The sequence below is a fragment of the Pelodiscus sinensis genome, chromosome 5 (assembly GCF_052426305.1).
Source record: "Pelodiscus sinensis isolate ZL-2025 chromosome 5, ASM5242630v1, whole genome shotgun sequence".
Classification (NCBI taxonomy): Eukaryota; Metazoa; Chordata; order Testudines; family Trionychidae; genus Pelodiscus; species Pelodiscus sinensis.
In genome coordinates, this window is record NC_143056.1 from 46,552,457 (window position 1) to 46,570,115 (window position 17,659).

General features: G+C 42.6%; 1 protein-coding gene across 3 annotated transcripts in view; it reads right to left on the reverse strand.

Moving 5' to 3' along the window:
• The window catches only part of MIPOL1 (mirror-image polydactyly 1), a 303,297-nt gene that overhangs the window by 265,924 nt on the left and 19,714 nt on the right, over positions 1-17,659 (reverse strand). The window contains exon 2 of one of the 3 annotated variants that reach the window (XM_075926913.2): positions 9,082-9,184. The exons of the other annotated variants lie outside the window; for them this stretch is intronic. The gene's annotated coding sequence lies outside the window, so the exon portion shown is untranslated. The remainder of the gene's footprint in view (positions 1-9,081; positions 9,185-17,659) is intronic. 3 annotated transcript variants of the gene reach the window in all.

Below are 17,659 nucleotides of genomic sequence, written 5' to 3' on the forward strand. Positions count from 1 at the left end.
GCGGGGTCCCTCCGCCTGTGCGGCTTTGCTCGGGTCTCCCTGGTGTGCTGGGGGGACCTCCCCCCAGCATCCCAGGGAGACAGGAGCAAAGCCGCATGGGCAGTGGGGTCCCTCCACCTGTGCGGCTTTGCTCGGGTCTCCCTGGTCTGCTCAGGGGGGGCGCGCAGCTAGTGCACCCCCCCTCCCCAGCAGACTAGGCTTTTGTTGCGGGACGCCTCGGGTAGAGCAGCTGGGGTGCTGCCGGGTTGGTCCTGTGGGAACCTACCGGGCAGCGCCCCAGCTGTTCTGTCCCAGGCTTCAGATTCAGCAGCTGTTGAAACTGATCAGGCTGATTCCAGGAAGCTGGGGGCAGAGCAACTCTGCCTCTGGCTTCCTGTAGTCAGCCCCTGGTCAGTTTCAGTGGCAGCAGCTGAATCTGGAGCCAGTTCCGACTTACATACAAATTCAACTTAAGAACAAACCTATAGTCCCTATCTTGTACGTAACCCGGGGACTGCCTGTAGTCAAATTCACTTAGCATATGTACAGTGCCATAGGGCAACCACAGCAATCATTTACACAGAAAATATTAGGAAAGAGTTTAATTTATTTATAGTGACCTTCACTGTGATTTAGTTGCATTAATAGGGTGTTGACTGCAGCTCCTCACTTGTGACCAGCCAATTCTCCATAGACCCACAGCAAGTACTGCACAGTAAACAGTTTGGATAGCATGGATTGTGCTATAGGTTAAGACTGAAAGAAAATCAAACAATTTTAAACGTTTTTTGTCCCAGACTCTGCTTCTCTCTTTGAAGCGTGTTAAGTCCATTCTTCTTATACTTACTGTTCATGTGACTGTAATTTCCAAACACCCAATCAGGATCCAGGCTCCACTGTGCTAGGCACTGTACAAACCCACAATAAAACATGGTCTTTATCTTGAAGAGCTTACAGTCTTTATTTGAAACAAGCTATAGGTGAGCCAAGTCATCATGTGATCTTATGTGTACACATTTATCATCTTGAATTGTTTTGGTTTATTATATGCTGTCCTGTGAGTACTGCTGAGCTTGTCATTAGTTGGCTGAGGTTTTTTTAGCTGTCATACCAGAGGTGGGTCTTAAGCAGGGGGGCTGGAACAGTGTGTACAGTGGGGGGTGCCGAGAGTAATTGAACCTAACTGTAAACTGTGTGGCTGTGTCTAGACTGGCAAGTTTTTCCGCAAAAGCAGCTGCCTTTACGGAAAAACTTGCCAGCTGTCTACACTGGCCGCTTGAATTTCCGCAAGAACACTGACTTTCTACTGTCTGAAATCAGTGCTTCTTGCGGAAATACTATTCTGCTCCCGTTCGGGCAAAAGTCCTTTTGCGCAAAGCTTTTGCACAAAAGGGCTAGTGTAGACAGCTCAGATTTGTTTTGTGCAAAAAAGCCCCGATCGCGAAAATGGTGATTGGGGCTTTTTTGTGGAAAAGCGCATCTAGATTGGCACGGACGCTTTTCTGCAAAAAGTGTTTTTGCGGAAAAGCGTCCATGCCAATCTAGACGCTCTTTTCCACAAATGCTTTTAACAGAAAACTTTTCCGTGAAAAGCATTTGCAGAAAATCATGCCAGTCTAGACGCAGCCTGTATATAATTAATCCACTTCAACCAAGGGGTGCCGTACCACCTATGGTCTTCTGGAGTGGTTTAAAGGAGAGAGTTGATGGATTAACTAATAGATGAATTCAGGTAGTGTATTGCATGTTCAAGAAGTTACATGGAAGCATGAGAAGAGTTCAGGGAGTCTAAATGAGTTGTGTTCCCATGCCAGCCCATGAAGCAAGAAACAGGACCTTGGAGTCAATCCAAAGATTCTCAAGTCATCTTAAAAGGCTTTGACTGAATGCAAGTATTTATCATTTTTCTATAATGAATGAACAAGTAGAATTGCTCCATTATCTGAACAAGTAGTGTGTGCTTGGAGCCAAAAAGCTGTGAACTGTACTCTCAATGTTGTGTATATTTAGCTAGCTGACAAATATTGTCTCTATATACACATAGAAAAAGGTTGTTCATTACACGAGGTAAGATTCTGCTGTTTCTAACCAAACATTCTCTTATGATTAAATCTTTGATAGAAATGCTGTATGCTCTGTGCAGATACCAGAAAAACCTCAATAGATCTGGTTAAAACATGCAACAGTATAAAATCAGTAGATGCCAACATTCTTCACAGGTGTGAAAGTCAAAACAGTTTGCATTTAAAAGAAAAAGATGGATATAGCTCCCATTAGAATATAAACTGGCCATGAAAATATGGACCATACTGTACTAGACAGAAGAAGATATTAGTATAAAAAGGGTAAAAAATAAATTGTACTTAATTTATTCATTTAGTATTTAGCTTGATAACCACATACTACAAACAACTTTTCACCTTCAGCTAGTCCTCAGTGCGTTTACTGTCTTGTGAGCAAACGGAGCTGGCACTCACACAGTTTCCAGTGCATTTTGTCCTTAGTGAAGGAATGAGGGATACAGGTTTTGAGTTAGAAGGTTCTGGAATTCCGTCCCGAAAAATCAGCAGATTTCTGAGAATTCAACCAGTGCAATTGCCATAGACATGGAGGTGAAGGGTGCGTTTCACAAGGAGGACTTGGATCCTGAAGTGCAATTGGCATTGACAAAATTCCTACTCAGCTCCTGCCTAACCTTGGAGGTGTCTACATTTCCACCAGTAAAGGGTCCTGAGGTGCCTAAATGGTGGCATCTGGACATGCACTTAGCTATTAAGTCTTGAAACTGCCCAGTAGCTCAACACTTAACTCATGCTTAAACCCCAATGGGATTCACAAATTAGGCATTCTCCATGTACAGGTTGCCTTCAGGGCTCTGTTCAGTATGCAAACCCTGGAAGAGAAAGGTTAGCAATGCCCTTACGTTACAACTTCTAGCTCAGTGGTTAGAATGTGGGACAGCTGGGTTCAAATTCTACCTCTTCTTAATTTAGAGCAGGGATCTGAACTTGGCCTTATACCTCCTAGGTGAATGTGCTCACCACTGGGCTAGAGTCTCTCACTTTCTCTGGTCCAAGCAATATTTAACTATTTTTATACAATGAAACAGCTTCAACACAAGGCACAGAGAAACTCACCTCACCATATCTCAGAGCACAGTGATTGGGACACACTCCTGAGAAATGGAGACTCAACATCAACTCCCTCCTCCACATCAAGCGGAATGGAATTTGAACCAATATTCCTGGTAACCTGAGCATTTCAGTAGCTGCTCAGGAGAGATTCAAATGCCGCATAGCTGATTAGCAGAGCACCCACAGCTAGGGGTTTTTTCTTCCTACCAGTGGTGCACATAGGCACATGCCTCAGTGCACACAGAAAAATGTATTCTGCACACAGATAGAAAAGATTACAGGGAACATTAATGTGAACCCAGGTCTCCTGCATCTCAGTGAGTGCTTCAGCCACTGATTTTAAGACAATAAAGGGAAGAGGCCAACCTCCACCTTCTTATTTTTTCTTGAAAAAGAAGTGACATGGCTTAGGCACCAAACTCCAGGGCAGATTCACCCTTAGGTGAACCTTTAGGAGCAGAGGATACCTCCCTCTGGCCTGAATTTGGTCAGCTAAGTCCCTTTGAGAGGCAAGAGTTAGACTGCACCTCTCCTCCTGCCTCACTTAGGTAGGTCCTACGTCTGCATGCTGGTATAATGCTGACAGGTGGAACTGAACCTAGGACCTCTGGAGCTTAGTGCATGAGCCTCTAACACTTGAGCTAACGGCCAGAGGGCTCTCAACTAAGGCTATAGCACAAACTCATTCTCTCTTGCTGTAAATGCTCTAAGTGCCCTACACAGCACAGTGAACCATACCCTGTAGGTTACACTGACTTTTATGAATCCCATTCTTAGGCCAACTACTTCCCTTAGGCACAATACAGGGAACCTGGACACCTAACTCAGGTTTGTGAATTCCACTAGGCAGAAGGACACTTACAATGTAGACACTGTGTGTAGGTCTACATGGCCACTGGAAATCCACAGCTGGCCCAAGTCAGCTGGTTCAGGGTTGCTGGGCTCAGGCTGGGGGGCTGGTTAACTGCAAGAGCCTAGGTTCTGGAACCCTGAAAGATGGGAGGCTCCCAGAGCTTGGGCTGCAGCCACAGTTGGGATGTGTTCACTGCAATTAAACATCCCCACAGGCCAAGTCAGCCATGGGTGTCATCTTGCAGTGTAGACATACAGGGCCGACTTATCCATTAGGCACAGTAGGCACAGTGTCTAGGGCCCACAACACATTTAGGGGCCCACAAAAATGTTTTAATTTCTTTTAAAATCAGAAGGAAAAAAATGAACTTTTAGGGTCGAAGAAAATATTTTAATTTTTTTTCTCACATCAGAAAAAAATTAAACTTTTAGGGCCCACAAAAATCTATTAAATTTTGCCTAAAACAGAAAAAAAATAAAATGTGGAAGTATTTAAGGTTATATCAAAAATAATTTTTAATATTGATATTATTATGGTGGGAGGGGCCCACAAAGGCAAAAGTGCCTAGGGCCTACAAAATTCATAATGAGGCCCTGTAGACATACAGCGCAATGCAGGGTAATTCAGTCCTCAAGCCCGTTCCCACCTGTGGTGCTTTTAAACTTCCTGCTGGTGCCTTAACAACACAGTTTCTTAAGGACAATGGAGTAAAGACTCCTCCAAATAGCTGATACTGTTGCCCCTGGAAACACAGCATGGGACTCGGTGAAACGTAATACTGATATAGAGCTAGCACTATTTTATGAGCCAAAGTCCTACAGAGGAGCATGTAAGGGCTGCCTCAGAGCTTGACCATCCTCCTCCAACACCCTTAGCTCTGCCTTCTTCGAAACTGCCAAGACCGTTCAATTCCTCTTGGAGAGCTTTTCATGGGCCTGTATAAAGGTGGCAGTATCTGATGCTGAGGTGGATAGCATTCCATCTTTACATGCTCCCTTACCTAGAATAAGGATGTAAAATTCTTTTAAACCTCTTAACAGGTTAAGTGTCATGTTTAACCAGTTAACCAGGACCCCACAGGTGGGTGGGTCTGGCCACAATAGACCAAAGTGTGGCAGGCCTGGCCTGTGCCGCAGCATGGGTGGGGGGCCGCTCCTGCCCAGCCAGGCCTGCTGCACTGTGGGCTGCTCCAGCTGGGGTGGGGTAGCTCACCCAGCTACACCTACACTACAAGTGCCCCCTGCCCACAGCATGGCACTGTGCACACAGCCAGGCTGGAGCAGTGCCCCCGCTCACAGCATGGTATGGTGGTTCCAGCTGGGCTGGAATAGTCCCCTACCCAAGCTGGACAGGGGGCTGCTCCAGCCTAGCCAGACAACCGGTTACCAAGTTACCAGTAAGCATCTCCCAGTAAGGCTGATGCTTACCGGTTAATTGGTTACATCTCTAACTTATATCTCCTCATTCTTTATCCCATCAAACACCCATAAAAACAAAAGCTCAGTCTGCTTTCATCAGTCACAGTTTTATTTCTTGCCACGTTGGAAATCTCTTATAGAAATGTCTAGATATAGCACAGCACAGCAAAAGTTTACACAAACTTTAAAAAACCCAGCCTCATCAGACCACTGTACATTTGGCAAAGAACCAAGCCAGTATTTGTTCTGTACACTGGATGTGACAGTTATCATTGATTCATTAGGGAACTGTACAGCAGAGGGAAGTTTGTATGCTCTATTGATAAGGAAATAAAGCTTCAAATTTAAGACTATTTTCATAGGGTTAATTAGATACCAGGATCTTCTAAAATATCCTGAAACGTTTCGCCCCAGGCCAAGCTAAACTAAATCACTTAATCTAGGAAGGTACACCATATAAAAACAAAACTTAGTTTATAGAATAGTTTCCCCAGGGAACAAACAGATTGTTTTGGGTGTGTGGGGGGGAGGGGGGGAGGAGGGAAGTTTGCATTCAAGTGGAAGCCAAGTTTTGATGCAGTGACATACTCCTCCACAAAAGGCTTATATTTCCATAGACCCCACAAAGCTTATCAGAAAATCAAAAGTCTGTAAGCACCCAAAGCAAGTTCAGATCAACCAGAAAGACAGCTGTATGAAAAGTCCCTACTGTTCAAAAGAAAAAGATCATAAGAAACAATTATAATAATTACTTCACATACGTATCAAACATATAATAAAACACCAGACTCAAGTTTTCATTTACATACAGTAGAATTGTTTTACTAAATTATTGCTGTATTAAAATCATACCCTCATTAACCTGGTGGGTTTTTTTGGAGAGCATTTTTAAAAATCTATGAACTCATCACTCGTGGACTTTGTCTCCTTCCTGCCCTCTAACACTCACAATAAACTCAATTTCCATCTTTATGTCATTTCTTTTTCTCACTTTATCTTCTGCTCTTTGGTCCTCTCTGTCCCCCTGCCTCCAGACAAACGCTGGTTGGAGGGTTTTTTCCCCTTTCACTCTCTTTCCCCAAAAGTCTATCCCAACTTTAAATTCCGTCTTCTCTCCTCCCCATACTTTCCTCCTAGGCTTCATCACCTCCATTCTCCTCATTTTCCAATCTGGCCAAGTATTAGCCCAAAATGCTTCCTGGGATCTGAGCTTGGATTGCCGCCCCGCCCCCCCGATCATCCATGCCAGACCAGTGTGGAAAGTCACTGCTGATGTCACTTGCTTTGATCAGGCATGAAATAGTCAATTTTAGCATTTAAAGCAAAATACCCCTTGAGATAAAGGTGGCCACTGCAAAATTCTCAAAACTATTGTTTCAGACATGCAGTATGATAGGTCTTAATGCATCAGTTTCCACACCTGGACAATTATTGTGGCAACTTTGAAGGCTTAGGAGACTTTTTAAATGTTACATGTTTTGGTTTTCTTTCATACAATAAAAGATGTACCATAACAATTTCAGTTATTAAAACAAATGCAAACATACATACAATATAAAGCCATATTTATTTTTAGCTTTATGTTGTAAGATATCAGAGGAAAAAAATCTTAAGAAATGATGGGACCATGACAAGGAAAATAGCATGGCTGGTACTCACCTACCTGTGGCTATGGGTATGGCTATGGCTGCTCTGCTGTTTTTTTGCAGAAGAGGATATGCAAATTGCGCTCTCATTTGCATATCTTCTTCTGATTCTTTTTACAGAAGAGATTTTGCTGCTATAAAGCCCCATGTAGACGGTGCCATTTGTCAGAAAAAAAACCTCTCTCACAAGATCCCTTATTCCTCAAAAATTGAGGTTTACAGGATCCTGTGAAAAAGGGTTTTTTTCTCTGACAAATAGCCCCATTTACATTGGGCTTTTTATTAGCAAAACCTCTTCTGCAAAAACAATCGTAAGAAAATATGCAAATGACAGCACGATTTGCATATCCTCTTCCACAAAAAAGCGGCAGCATAGACCTAGCCTGTGTGTGATATTTCTTTTATCATGCAACAAAGACATCAGTTTATCACTGTTTTAGCAGGCCCTTCATCAGATCTCCCAATAAATATCAGCTTCCCACAGTGATAAGTTTCGCAGTAATAAGGCCAGATCCCAAAAATACTGCCATGAACTAAACCAATTTGACCAGACTTTCCTAAACTATTTGATTAAAGTAAAAGTCCAGAGTTATTTTAATCCTGTAGAAGGACTGAAATGAAAACAAGTAAAAATGTGGACATGATTAATGTGAAACTTGAAAAACAAATTTTAAAAATGCCTTAGGAGATGTCTGATGTTTCTGTTATCTTCTTTTCATGGAATCCATTCTACAGTAGATCACAAGAGTATCTCAACTGTCCTAATTCTCTAAATTTACAGCTTCTATCACCAGCACAAGTTAAAACTGCATTATCCTCCCCGCATCTCTCATACTGAAACTCTGAAACTAAAGTAATAGGATTACATCATAACATATCATGTCCCACACAAGCATGCAAAAGGTGCAACTCATTGCTCGTATCATAAAAAACATGTCTATATGCAGACGGATCATACCTTTAAACACAACCTATATTTCACAATCAAAATACCACATGGACATTTTCAGTGGTTTTGAGAGACCGAAGAAAGTTTAGAGGATACATGGGGGGGGGGGGAGGGGAAGGGAGCGAAAAGAACACGACAAATTTAGAAATACAAGTCTATTAGCTATGTTGACAATTTCTAAATTTTTTTCAATCCTCCATTTTTTTGATAGCCAAATTATTAAAAAAATATAACATGAAAGATACAGTTCTTGAACAGTTTCTAATTTCTATACTATAGTGCCACTAACTCGAATATATACAGTGTGTTACATGGGCTCAATCTACTCTAGACATAGAACAAAACAGCCCTTTTGCATCCATTACAATCAGCACAACAATATATCTTAGATGCCAGCCAGGAGGTTTTCCACATAAAAATGAACTTTTTTTTAATTGCAAACAGTTAGATGTGCAATGAACATATCCAAAATGGTTGATCTTCTCAATTTCTGGCATATTCTTATGAAGGCTGACTGCACCAGAGTTAAATCAATCACCTGAAATTAACAGATATAAAACAAAGATACTACTACCGAACTGGATGGGCTTTGTGAGAATTAACTTGGACTTCGTAGTCTGAGCTAAACGCTTAAGGAAAAAAAAATCCAGAGAATTAAGGGCTAAAGTCTGCTCTTACTTACGCACTACTTCTGACTCATTGAAGTCAATAGGATTGCACTGGCGTAAATGGAACCATACTTTTGCCTATAGATTTCTAAAGCTTCAATAGCAAATAGTGGGCTCCTTAATTTAAGATAGTTAAGTACTTTAAAAACACCAAACCCACAATCTAAAGTTTTACGGGGGGAGGAGGAAGTTCATATGTAAGTTTACTAAAAATATTTTACCCAACCACTTTTTTTTTTTTGGAATGTAAAATAGATACTTTCAAAATATGAACAGAATTACATTTTTTCCTAATTTTAGTAACCTTCAGCTACTATAACTCCACTTCAAATCCTAGAAAAGAGTCTAGAGACAAATATTAGCCTAGTACAGGATAGCAAAGAGGAAGAACAAAATTACATTTCAAGGCAAAACTGTATTTTAATTAGTGTTACCTGGTACACCCGCACAGTAGTCACCTTCAGTGTAATGAGAGAAAAACTGTTACACTCCACACACGTCTGTTTTGGCTGCCACTGCAAAGCACAGAAGTTGGAGCTACAGCAGGAAGGGGACAGGAAGGTAAAACTGGTGTCAAGTCACCCTAGTGCCAACTTTATTTTCGGACAGCAAACTAACTTTCAAACACCTTTATACGACTGGGCCATATGCTGCTCTGTAGCCCTGAATAACCAGTGTTCTCTCCCTTTTCCATCCCCCATGGAAAGCCCTGCATTGGGCGAAATCTCCAAGACACTAATTCTATCCCACTTTTTTTTTTTTTTTGGCTAACCAAGTGGCATCAAGAGGCTGTTGCAGTGGATAGAGGCTGTCCCAGGCTGCATTTATAGCAGCTATATTCCATCATAAAAACTCTTGAGATGCCAATGATGAAAGAAATTCCACTATACCATGGAGGCATGGTGCTGGACCAGTGTCCATACACAAAACTGCATTTGCACAACAATCCAGCAAGGCGATGAGGTTACAGGCTCAGCAACAATACCTAAGCCTATGTATTTGCATCATCTAAGCAAGCAAGATGATGCCACAGACATCACAGAGGGCTGATGCAGACGCCAGAAGGAAACATGAACCTTGAAATTTGCCCAGCAAATTAAGAGATCCTCTAATCCTGTCCCCTGATGTTAGACCAACAAGCTACAAGCCCCAAGTCAGCAAGACTCCTGCCTTGACATCAAATCAGCTACCTACATTAGCTGAATCAGTGGACCCCCACCAAAGCTATCCTATAGTTGTCATCTCAGTGCAGTAGGCTGTAGCTGCTCCACCAGCAGAACTCCACTCTGAAGTTCAGAGGTGTATACTGACATCAGATCTGCATGCTACAGTTGCCGATAGGTACGTAAAATCCCATTTAAAATGTTAACCAGTTAAACTATAAGCTTACCTTCCTCCTGTGGCATGCCACAGGGGAGAGGGTCTGCTGGAGCAGCCCCCGCCCACAGCACAGTGGGCCTGTGAGGGGAGGTGGAGGGCTGCTCCAGCCAGGCTAAGTGGCAGTTAACCAATTACTGGTGAGCATCACCCAGTTTACATCGCTAGTTGCAGAGTCACAAATCTTACAGCCACCATTTCCTGACATCAGCCAAGCAAGCCAGATGTGGCAAGTCAGTGACAGAAGCTTATACGTTGACATCAGTCCAGAAAACAAGAGGCCCCTGAGCTAGTAATTAACACAGAGGGCTGTGCCTTGTCATCAGCCCAGCAAGCTAGAAGTGTGGAAGTTGTAACCTTTTCACAAACTAGTGTAAAAACATGAGAGCCTGCTTGGGATCCAGTTACCTAGGGATAGGGCATACTGCCACTGTCAAAATTGACTAGGGGCATAAGTGCTCAAGCTTGTTCTAGAAGACAGGCAGTTGCCAGCATGGCACTCTCAGAGATGACTGTAGAATTTGTTTCTTCCTCCTCTGTGTGAAATAGGTCAAAGGTCTATCTCATCAGTGCTTCCAGTTGCTAAGATTTATGAGTGTTGTGAGGTTTTGAAGGGAGATTACATGTACTATGCAATTTTAAAAATGACTAATGCATTTGATTTTGTTGTGTGTATGTTTGTGTTATGCTGCTGCATGGATTGTGGTTTTCAAAAACTTTCAAAAATCAGAAGTTGCACCTGTCCACACTTGATTCGGTCTCTGGGTGGTCCTGGCCAAGTGTTACCACCTTCCCTGACAGCCTTACCGGTGTGGCAATTTTTACATTCATCTCTTTTTAAGAAAGACACTTTATAATGATATGTGGGGTGATATTAGAGGTACTGCTATATCTCCACCCCATTATAACACCTAAAATACCTGACTCTGACAACTTTATAATGAATATGGAGTGTATATAATAACAAGGGCAATATTTCAATTCCATTTATTCACTTTCTATTTCCAGCAAAAGAAATGTATTTGGAAAATGAAGGGCTGCCTATCTACTGATCTTGGCATTCACCAGGACCATACTATGATTTATACTGAGAATTCCAAGCCTTTCTCTAATCTTATAAATAAATGTAAAATGCATAAAACAGTTATCCTAGAATAAAATTGAATTTTATCTCTCTGTAATCAGCTTTTGTCTAGGCTACACATTTTTATATTTGAATACAATTCAAAATTAATAACAGCTATAATTTATGTTCTTACTTTTCATTATCTTGACATTTCAACAATCATTTTTATATACATAGACTTTACTTTATCTAGGGCTTAAACCCCACAGTTGATTTTTTAGCTACGTACAATATACTCTTCCAGAATAGCTGTTCAAGCAATAAGCATGTTGAAATATATTTCCAATCTAACAAATCAAGAAATAAAAGGACTTAATTGTAAAGAAAAAAAAATCAGACTGAAGAATTTGTAGTGCTGCACGCTAATGATCCAAATACTGTGTGCCCACAGCAAACTTGAATTAAAGACAGAGAAACTGGCTTTGTCTGATTTCCTTGCTTTTAGAAGTTTCCCTAATTAGGAACATAAGATTGGGAAGTGCTAATAATTTAATAATGATATTTTGCTCTTATAAGTAGATCTCAAAGTGCTTTACAAAGGGAAGTCAGTATCGTGCTTCTCCATTGTACAGATGGAAAAGTTAAGGCATATACTGGGGCAATAACTTGCCCAAGTCGCAGTTACTGAGGCAATAACTCAGCAGGCAAGTGGCAGTGCCAGAAATGTAGGTCTTCTGAATCGCACTCAAGTTCTCTATCCACTATGCCATACTGCCTTCTTTATCTAATATATTGCCTCTAACAGCAGCCAGTATTAGAAGCTTCTGTGAAAGGAACATGAAATCGTAAAATAGAGGACTATGAAATAAGATACCAACAGAAGTTTTCTCCCTTTCACTTAGTGGTACTTAGAAAGACAGAGGAGGGGGTCTCCACATGCTGTCCTTGTCTGCAGGCACCACTCTTGTAGCTCCCATTTATCAATAACAGGGAACTGTGGCCACTAGAAGCTGTGGGCCCAGTGCTTGCAGACGAGGGGCAGCACATGATACCATGGAGCCACTGCTGTACATGCTAGCTTCTGTCAGGATTGGCACAGGGCCAGGGCAGGAGTAAGCCTGCCTTAACTCCACTGCTCCACCACCTGGAAGCCATCCCAATTAAACAGTGCCCAGCCAGAGCCTATTTCCTAAACTCAAGTCCCAGCCCTAAACCTTCTCCTGTACCTAAACTCTTGCCCAGAAGTGAATCTCCCTGCACCCAAATGCCTTCCCAGAGCTTGCACCCTGAAACCCCTCCCGGACCCCACTCCCACACCCTGGGCTAAGCCCAGAGCCCCTCCCACACTCAAAACCCCTGGGCCCAAGACCAGAGCCTGCACCCCAACCCTCTACCCTAGCCTGGTAAAAGTGAGTGAGCATGGGGAAAGTAGGGTGTTAGAGTGAGCAGGATGAGGCCATGAAGAAGGGGTGGAGCAGGGGCAGGGCCTCAAAGAAGGGGCAGAAAGGAAGCAGAGAAAGGGTATTTGGGTTTGAAGTAGATCTTACATTGCACTTGTATTCAAAAAGTGATCTTGTGGTTAAAAAGATTGGAGACCACTGCTGTAGGGCACTAAAACCTCTAAGGGAAATAGGGTAAAGAAGTATCAGAGGGGTAGCCGTGTTAGTCTGAATCTGCAAAAGCGGCGAGAAGTCCTGTGGCATCTTATAGACTAACTGCAGTGTAGGAGCATAAGCTTTCGTGGACAAAGACCCACTTCGTCAGATGCATGTAAAGGAGGAGACTGGCTGTATAAATATTTCCTATGCACCAATGGCAGATTGATACTAATGCTGTTACCAAACTAGGCTGCTCCCTGGGTGAATGAGGAATGTCATAACCAGGGTGGTCTAGATTGTCAGTGAATAAAACAGCACTCCCAAGAGCAAGTAGCCTTGAGTCTGAACTGGCCCTAGGTCAAAGTGAGGCAGGATTAGGAAGAAGTCCATTGAATTTCTTCATGGTAAACCCAGCAAGGGGAGGGAGAAATAGCATGAAAACACCATAATTAGCTAAAGAAAAGATTAATAAAATAAACAATATTTTTTGCAGCTTAGCATTTATTTGTGAACTGCTGGTGCAACTCTATGTTCGATGGTAAAGCTACAAAGCCCTTGGTTGCTTGACAAGATAAGCTACAAGCTTGAATGAAATGTTCAGCTTAAAGAATTAAAATAAATCTGATGACTGATGTGTTACTGAACATGACCGGCTGTCATCTGTTTTAAACAGGATCTTTGCTAGGATGTTCGGAAAGCAATTTTTCCATTACAATGAACATACTAAAGCTCTTTCCCAGTGAAATCTGACTGCAGACTATTAAGAAAAAAGACCAGCTCAAACTGTTGCCATTAAAATAAATAATGAAACCGGAACTGAGCTAATTTGACTAATCATGCAAATCAGAACTGTATATTTGTGATTAATTCACACGCAATCCTGGAGTAGAATTATGTAACATGAGAGACAAAAAATCAACCTGAACTTCTCTCACCTGGCTACAATAAACTGGATGTAAATTGAACCTATGTCAAGGTTGATTAGAGCACAGATATTGATGCTGATTTTTAGGATGCACATATATATCTAAAATAAATAAATATTTGCCTCTCGCCACAGTTAGTATGAGCACAGCAAAATACCTGTCCTACAAATACAGATAATTCTTTAAGTAGAATCATCCTTGCCCCCATTAGATTATCTACCATATATTTGAGAGAGTTTGTGCATCTGTCTGTCTGTGTGTCCATTAGGGATGTTAAGTAGTGATTGATTTGCTAGTCGAGTAGTCGATGGAATTTCCATTGACTATTCAACTAGTTGATAAGCACTTCCGCATTCCGCCTTTAAAATGTACAAGAGCCCCAGTGAGGGCTCTTGTTCATTTCAAAGTTGGAATGCTATGGAGGGCAGGGCCAGCAGGAAGTCCCGCTGACAGTTTAATAGTTGTTGTACATTTCATTAAAGAATCCCTAGTGCCCAAATATAAAAAGAAATACAGAAGATTCTACCACTCTGAAGCAACCACCTCTGTGGTCAATAGCAGCAATACACCTGTTTAAGACAGGAAGTGAAGATTATTCAATCCAATTGAAAGTGCAGACTGAAAGGAACCTGGCCAGATATTAAGAGTTCTGTTTAATAACTTATTGGAAGAATGGTACACCCTGCTATCTCAGTGCTTCAGCCACCATATTGCAGCATTCATTCAATAATAGAGCAGGGAACAGTACCATCTACTGATTCACCAGTGCCATCGCCCAGGACTCCTTAGATGGAGGCCAGTTTCTTCATAACTCCAGTTACTTTAATTTTTCTATAAAAAGAAAAAAGACAATCATTCGCAGGCCTACTGACAGCAGGGGACAAAGGAGACAATTGCTCTGGGCCTGAGCAATTTAAAAGTGCCCAGAGTCCTCTGGCCACCACTGCTGAGACCCAGGCTCTTTTAAATCACCTTGGCAGACAAAGGCTCCTAAAGACCTAAGAGCACACTCCCGAGTCCCAGTGCCTACTGCAGATTGAAGAGTGATTCTGCTGGGCTGGTGCTGCATTCTACCAGACAGTGTCAGGGCAGAAGGGGCCCTGGCCAGAGGACAAGTAGGCACAGCAGTCCCCAGTTGTGCTGGGAAGGCAGAGCCGGGGGAGGAGCTGGCCCAGCTTTGTAACCATGTGAGTGAATAGGGAGGTGGGAAATCTAGGCTAGAAAGAAAGGAAGGGAGCCAGGGCTCTGGAGTAGAGCAGGGCACAGAAATGGGGGAGTGAAGGCTGAGGGAGGCAGAGGAACCAGGCTTGGGGTAGCTGTGAGGTGCCAGGCTGGGAAGGGAAAAGAGCAGAGGGATGAGGGCAGAGCTGAGGGAAGGGGCACAGGACTGTGGGGGAGCAGAGTTGGACGGGGGAGGGAGGCAGCAGAAGGGAAGGAGCCAAGCTGGGCACAGGACTGCTAGGGAAGCAAAAACGGGCTGGGAGGCAGAGAGCAAAAGGAACCAAGTGGGGGGGGGGGGGCACAGCTGGCTGGGGGCAGAGAGGAAAAGGAGCCAAGCTCTGCACAGGACTATTGGGGGAGGGGAGGAGCTGTGCAGGGAGTCCCTGGGTGGGTAGAGAGGAGAAGGAAGGGCATCTCCAGGCAGCTGGGGGATGGGGCTGCAACTGACCAGCAGGCCCACTGTTCAAGGGATGGTGCTAAAAGTTTTTCTGGAGGGGGGGGGGGTGTTGTGGCTCTGTCCAAGGCAAAGGAACAGGGGCCCAGAATTCCTGTCAGTGGGCCTGATCATCAGTTCCAGATACAGGCAGTCCCCGGGTTACGTACAAGATAGGGACTGTAGGTTTGTTCTTAAGTTGAATCTGTATGTAAGTCGGAACTGGTACATATTGTAGGGGAAACTCTAGCCAAACATTTCTCCAGAGCTCAGTTTTATTCTCCCACACCTCACTTCCCTCAGTCCTTTATTCTCAAGCTGAGGTGTCTGCTGAGAAAAGCTGCTCTGCGTCTCCCTGGTCTGCTGGGGGGAAGCAGCTAGTGCAGGGTTGCCTCGCCCCGTTTGTAAACAGGGATCCGATGTAAGTCGGATCCATGTAACCCGGGGACTGCCTGTACTAACAAAATATCAAATCAAAACTCCTACACACTATTTCTCTCCTTATGTTCCAAAATTTTGCTCCACAATTCACTTGTTGGTGGCACAGGCCAAATCATATTTTCCCATGTGAGCAATTGCTACAGTTTACCTCAAGGTTGTACAAAAAAGTGGAGAAGTATCCACAAACATTTTGTATTAAGCTGTAAGTCCATGCTATTAAAAGTTTGAGAACTCCCATGTTGAAGCACGTGGGGTGGAATTGTCAATCCTAACTTGATCCCTGTGACTTCAGTGACAACTAGAAAAAATATAATTAAGGCTCTAGTTAAACATTCCAATTTTGTTTACCCATGAACTCTCACTTAGTAAGAGAAGACTGTGTCCAATAGTTTGTCACCTGTCAAAAAATACAAAAAAAACCCCACAAAAACCCAACCCAGAGATAGTGACATTATCACAAAAATAAACCAGAAATAATGGAAGAAAGCCCTTATGTTTTGTTTTCATTCTGATATAAGCTTCATTCCAAGCAAAGATGTCTATGCAACTAAAAATCTAAAACTTTTTTTCTAAGTTCTGAAAAGCTTTTCAAAATGGTTTCAGCAAAACTTCTTTGTACTGTCACTCCTCGAAAAATATTAAATGTTGCCATTTTTAACTTGCCCCCTATTCTCTAGATATATAGATAAAAATAGAAAGAAATCATGTTAGCTCCATGCAAAACTATAACCAAAATAACAAATCTAATATATAAAGGAGAAGGTTTGTATGTTTGTGCGCTAATAACTTGGACACTAAGAGCTACCACAACCAAACTTTGCATGGGATAACCTTATTATCCAGGAGAAGATTTTAAGGTACTGTGGGAAGGAAGAGATGAGAGACCAACACCTCTTCCCGGGGCTGCACGGAGCTTGGCAGTGAGGGGAGAAGCAGATTCCTGGGGGAAGCAATGGGGACAGTCGCTCACTAAGACCGGCAGAGGGACAAGGAAGCAGCGTGCGGTTCCCTTTCTTCTCCTCCCACCAGGCTCCTCACCTCAGTTATATCAACTGTCAACTTATATTTCAAAAACGTATACTGACTATTTTTTCGGTAACTCACTTTAATTATTGAACGGATTATATTATTTTTCCTAAAAAAATTAATACACAACAAATTGCATTTTTTAGCCCATTTTATAAAAATATTATGCCATTAAAAAAAAAGGCAGAAAGGAAGAAAGACTGCAGGTGCAAAAAGATTGGCTTTATAAAGAGCACCTGAATGTGTAGAAGAGAAGCAGATTCGTTTAGACAAGCAACGTGAAATACAAGTAGAATTAAGGGCATCTGAGAGTCAAGACCAGAGACGGACACGGCTCGAAAATCTGCGACTTACAACTGCAGCATCCAGAGCGGCCGAAAGTGTGGAATAGAGGCAGGTTAAGCTTGAAAACCAACATGTAATACAAGCAACTTCAAGAGCTACATGCTGGTCAATACTAGAAGGCAAGGCATTTCGTTATAATCTGACTGATAATTATGAAAACTGGCCTCAATTTGATATCGGGCGAATGAACAAAGTCTGTTTACACTGTAGCGCTCTAAAGTGGATTGGAGAAACACTAGACATGTGCTGTTTGAGTGGTAAAATTAGTGTACCAATACTCCAACCGCCTCCGGAACCGCTACAATCATTAATGTCAGGATTAACATCCAGATCGAAACATTTCTTGCAAAATATCAGAAAGTACAACTCATGTTTCCAAATGACATCTTTTGGCAGAAGCAACGAAATATGAGAGCCAGGTTTCATGCCTACTTTTAAAGTTCAAGATCAGGTTAATCATCGTATAGAATCATTGTTGCCACTTCCAAACGAAGAGCATCGATTTCTTCAAATTTATTTCATGGATGATGAAAATCAAGAAACAAACCAACAGTGCAGTAACATTCCCGGTACAAACCC